Here is a 5,838-nt window from a genome sequence, read left to right as displayed (position 1 = left end):
TCCCACTGCGCGGCATCTTGGGCAAGTGTCTTCTACTATAGCCTCGGGCCAACCAAAGCCTTGTGAGTGGATTTCGTAGACGGAAACTGAAAGAAGCCCGTCGTATATATGTATATATATATATATGTATGTGTGTGTGTATGTTTGTATGTGTGTGTTTGTCCCCCCAACATCGCTTGACAACCGATGCTGGTGTGTTTATGTCCCCGTAACATAGCGGTTCGGCAAAAGAGATTGATAGAATAAGTACTAAGCTTCTAAAGAATAAGTCCTGGGGTCGATTTGCTCGACTAAAAGGCGGTGCTCCAGCATGGCCACAGTCAAAAGACTGAAACAAGTAAAAGAGTAACAAATTCATGAGCTTAAAATATTATATATCCATTGTATTATGTCCCAGGATTAGTTATATCACTAGAAGACTTTACTGAGCTGAAAACTAAATGGTATAGTTGTATGGTCAATGGTTGGAAAGCCATTGAAATAGTGGCATAAGTATTATTCAATATTTTTTTGTTTCTAATACATACATTTTATAACAAGCTAGCAGTGTAAAGGCCTGTAAAATAGGTTTTTACAATAATTGTGTTTTGCTACCTCTGTTTGTCAGACCCATTATATCCATCCAACCAACCCACCAAAGGATTTACTTTTTGTCACATATGTTTACATGGTTTCATAGTTTTAAATATCCACTTCAGTGTATGCAAAAGTAATGAAACTGTGGGATTCAAATTTTGGTAATATTGAGTCAGATATTTCTTCCAGTTACAGAATGGAGGGGTAAGCAAGTTTCATTCTTCTCATCCATACCTATTACACTTTCATATTCTCATTGAGAGTAGGATTTTTTTTCACTTTGCTGTGAAAAAATATCAAATGAAAAGGACACAGAAACACTGATATTGGTATTAAGTTGTCTAATATCTAATTAATGCAGTAAAATCCTATTCTAAAGAGCTATAACTTATATACTAGATTCTTCCAGTCATTAAATAGAAAGTGAAAGAAAAACTTATTTATCTTCTATTTTCTATGATCTTTTAAAATTGGGTAACACAAAGAACTTCACAGACTATGGCTACAAGATATTTTCATGACTGCATAAGTAAATTATAGTGGCCAAAATCCGTAAGTGTAGAAAAAATTTGGGGGAATATTTAGATTGTAATAGGTTTCCAGTCTTAAGTCACAAAGTATAATGCATGAAGTTAGCAATGACGCAAATATCACTTTGAGAGGATTTGATTAATTTTCTGTTGGGTGTGTAAGAAAAATCCAAAAGATAGCTTGGTTATAGATGAGCTGAAAATATATATGAGAAAAAAAACAACAGATTTGATATCTGAAGCATTAATCATCATTTTAGTTTCTATTTAACATATTTTTTATGTCATCTCCATGAGGTTTAACTATTTCAAGTTCTAGCTTAGATTTTTCTTGAGTCAATATTTATCGTGGATACCTTCTACCATCAACACATGACACTTCATATAAACTGCATTGTTCAGATCATAAGTCAACCTGGACTTTGGCCAAGGGACTATTTACGACCATTGTCACCTCCAATAACACTTGTATCATTACTGCCACCACCACCACCCTACTATCATTCATATTACCCCTGATTAAGAGAACCACTATCCAGTCACTCATCCTGCTAGAAATAGTTGTCACATCTCCCTCAAATTGCATCTTATCATCTATGATAATAAAAGCAAAATCCTGTCTGTCCATCTGCGACCCCTGTATCTCAGCCTACATTTGCTGCACATAGACATATTATACCTTTTTGGGGTTAATGTTGACATTATTACTCGGAAACGAAATTGAAAAAACAAAATAGTGCAATGGGTGTAAAAAAAAAGATGTAAAAGACAAATATGAAAACAAAAATGTGCAGAAAGCAACAAGGGGGTGGGGAGAGGACTTCGGAAAATTCACAAGATCCGAGTTTTTCCCTCATAACTTTTAGGAAAATGGGGTTTTTTTTTAATGAAATTTTATATAAATACCTTCCAAACGACATACATTACGATTATAATGAAATTTATGGGTAAAATCTTTTCTGAAGAGGTAGGGAGAGGACTTCAGAAAATTCCCAAGATCCAATTTTTTTCCTCGTAACTAAGGAAAATGGATATCTTTTAATGAAATTGTATATATATACCTTTCAAACGGCATGCATTATGGATGCCTAATGTACTGCAAACCCCTTCATTAAAAAAAAACCCATTTTCCTAAAAGTTATGAGGGAAAAACTCGGATCTTGTGAGTTTTATGAAGGCCTCTCCCTACCCACTCCCATTGTTTTCCGTGCATTTTTAGTTTTCATATTCATTTCCTACACCTCTTTTTTTTACACCCTTGCACTATTTTTTTTTTTTTTTCCGATTTCGTTTCTGGGTAATAATGTCCTTTCTGCAATCAGGATGATCCCGGGATTGAAATGTTGCCCTTCATTTGGTTCTTAAACATCCAGCACTGGGATCTGATTTAAAAGCCTTTGGATTGCTATTTCTAGCAGTGAAGCTTGGCTGATTCACGCCATCTTGGCGGCATTTGTCAGATGCCGTCAGAGATCAAAGGGGAGATAAATGACATTCTCTCAAGATAGGAACTTTGGGACAAATTGGCCAACAGTTGGAATTCAACTTGGGACTGGAACAATACAGTGATTGCATGGCAGAATTAATTCTCATCCGTCCTTAACCTCTGATCAAATACCACCAGGGCATATATAGTCATTACAGACGTATTAAAGTCATGTTATTTAGCTCTCTAGTTTTGGGCTGCAGGCCCAATTGGCACTCCGCAGGAGATAGTTTAAAAGTCTGCATGGACTTGTATTAAAAACGCGGACTTGTTTATCGATTGAATATTTTTGTCGCAGTCATTGAGATGGTTGTCATGCGTGCTAAAAATAGCAGCCAAATAGGCCTAGACCTTAAATCACACTCCACTGCATTTTTTTTTTTTTTTTTTTGCATAATCGTATGAAGTCCTGTGTGTGGAATTCAAATGAAGTTCCGCGTGTAGAATTCAAATTCGCAAAAATTTCCCGAAAACTCCGAAAAATAAAAAAAGTTATGAGGGGTTATATGTCGTGCGTAATTCTGTGGTTTCATATCAAAACACAAGCGCTATTTTCAGGATGTTGACAAAATGTGCAGTCACGCACAAAAAGAATTTTTTTAAACGTGTTGGATCTTTTCCCTTTGAACGGCACATCGAGAAATTAATTTTTTGTGACTAAACACTTTCAAACTTCGGACACTGATAGAATATGTCATATAAAACATCTTTCACTCTTAGTGATGTTGAAAAAAGTTTATATTTTCAAAGTTATTTCGTGTTAAAGTTGTCGTATTCGGTAAGCTGAAGTACTTTCATTTCATAATTGGTTTTGTACAAGACTAACATTTCAAAACGTCAATTCCATCAATTTCCACAACTTGATTATTAAAAAGATATATTGGTTGATGAGGATTTAACTGCATATCGCAACTATTTACAATCATTGCACGATAACAAGGTGGAGCGATTTCAAGATGTGGAAACATCTGAAATTACTTTTGCTTGCTTTCCCCACCTCATACCTGGTTAAATCTGGTTTTAACCATGTTGGGACTTTACTTTCCCAAAAAAGAATTGGACTGGATGTGACACAACGAGGAGACTTGCGTCTAAAGTTAACAAGTTTGAAACCGAATGTAACTGCACTAGCTGCATCGCACCAGTCACATGGTTCTCATTAAAAAGTTTTATTCTTTTCCTTTAAAATACAATCATTAATTATTTTTGCATCGGTAGTTCTGATTAGTGGTTCATTTGGGGAAAATGAAAATTGGTATAAAAGAAAGCGCAAGTTTCCAGAAGTTAATCTGTCTGCATAATATAGAGCTAACATTAGAATTTTATTGACACTAATGGCAATACTAAACCCACAATGAGGGATTTGTAAACAACTGCATATTTAGTACAAACGGCACTAAGAGGCCAACGAGTCGAGTCTACGATATGGTGTGTGTCAAATGATACGGGGGGGGGGGGCTATGGGAGTTTGTGTCGGGTTTTTTTTTTACACAGGTGGGCGATATTGCAATTTGGCGCGATATTGCAATTTGGGAAACACTTTCTATAATGTAACAATCCTGTGAAGAATTCAGAAAATACGGAAAAATTCTAAATAAAAACATAGAACAGAGCCGTAGTTTTAATTTTAAAAATATGTTATTAATAAAATATGAATACTTTGAAAAGTTAATTTAAAACTTAAAAGTTAACAACTTTCTCTGCTGTTAGAATGTAAAAACCTTACTTTGCAAAAGTTTTATTTCTAGCCGAAGTCACTTTACGAACACTAATTTTAGGAAATATACAAATTTTAAATCGTTATTTAATTATGTACTAAAATATCAAATATGTTATATAAAAAAAATAATAACCTACATTCTGGTTCGCATTGTATGTAGAAACTATGTCTATTGTTGACTGCAATTTATTCCCCGACGGTGCTAAATATAGGGTACTGGGATAAAGTGCTGACATTAAAAATGTTAAATAAAATAAACATTGACAATAATGTATACACACATCGTTATTTTAATATAATGTTTGAAACACATATTGATTACATGTAGATATTTTTGTTTCTTTAAAGATCAGTTTTATTTGTAGTTAGCAACTCTACGATTGTAAAACCTGTAGACGTGTGTGTAAGATCGTTATATACATTGCTCGCATCCTGTTGGAGTATAAATGCTTAAGCTTGCTTGGAGGAAGCATCTTCTGGATTGATATACCAACTTGTTAATCATAAATGCTGAACAGTAACATAATGCAATTACCTTCTACCTCCATATCCATCCTACTACAACTTTACATTTTTTTTTTTTGCCTTTAACTAATTGTTGATCACTGTTTTCTCCTGCCCACTCTCCGAAGGACACATGTCCGAACTTTAGATCTGTTTCTTTCCTCATAACATAAAACGTATTTCACTGTTGTATTACTTCACAATTGCGAAGTTTGCTTAGACTGAGATAAATTTTTCAACCATTCTGTTTTTTTTGTTTTTTAATGGAATTTGTGATTAATAAGAAGGAAACTTTTGCTTGAAGGATTAGTGGACAGACCGACAAAGGCTAAGTTTAACAAACAACATATCACCACTCTAGGGTATTGGATTCTTGAGGGAAAATGGCAAGGCTCTTACGTCGAAAACTATGACAGAGCACTCGTTTTTCATTTTGCATCCAATATCAGACTGAGAGATGCAAGTGGATCTGAAGGACAAACTCGTCTTCCCAAAGGATTTAGCGGTAACATCACTCCGACCAGACATGTTCTCGCTCTCCAGGAGTACAAAATAGTCATCATGTTCGAACTTACAGCACTCTGAGAGGACAGACTCGATATTTCTCGCCAACTTAAGGAAACCGAATATCAGGTCGAAACCTTGTCTAGGGATGGGTGGCATGTACGTATGACATGTACGCATGCTCAGTGACTTGCTTTAACAGTTGCAATCAGCTGAATGCACATTGCCAGTGACATTTGACATAATTACCCACACTCTGTGGTCAGGATTCTTTTTTTGGTTTGATGTCGGTATCGAAGGGATTACCAGACACTGGACAATACAGTGAGAGCAGCTTTCACTCACATCGTGGTATTCGTTGCTGTGTACGTGTCTGTCGTGGTAAAATATGCCACTCCTTAACTGTTGCTTTGATTTCATCCGTAACACGAGGTAATTATGTCATTATCTGTGAAATTCGGCAACTTACAAAGATCTTTAGATCAGGCAATACTTCACCGAAAGGAGATATAAGCTTC

General features: G+C 35.3%; 1 protein-coding gene across 1 annotated transcript in view; it reads left to right on the top strand.

Annotated features, from left to right (window-relative positions):
- The window catches only part of LOC106872006 (uncharacterized), a 39,916-nt gene that overhangs the window by 12,202 nt on the left and 21,876 nt on the right, over nucleotides 1-5,838 (top strand). The gene's annotated exons all lie outside the window — the stretch shown is intronic.

The sequence above is a fragment of the Octopus bimaculoides genome, chromosome 3 (assembly GCF_001194135.2).
Source record: "Octopus bimaculoides isolate UCB-OBI-ISO-001 chromosome 3, ASM119413v2, whole genome shotgun sequence".
NCBI lineage: Eukaryota > Metazoa > Mollusca > Cephalopoda > Octopoda > Octopodidae > Octopus > Octopus bimaculoides.
The sequence above is the reverse complement of the archived record's forward strand: the minus strand, read 5'-3'. Positions and strand labels throughout refer to the sequence as shown.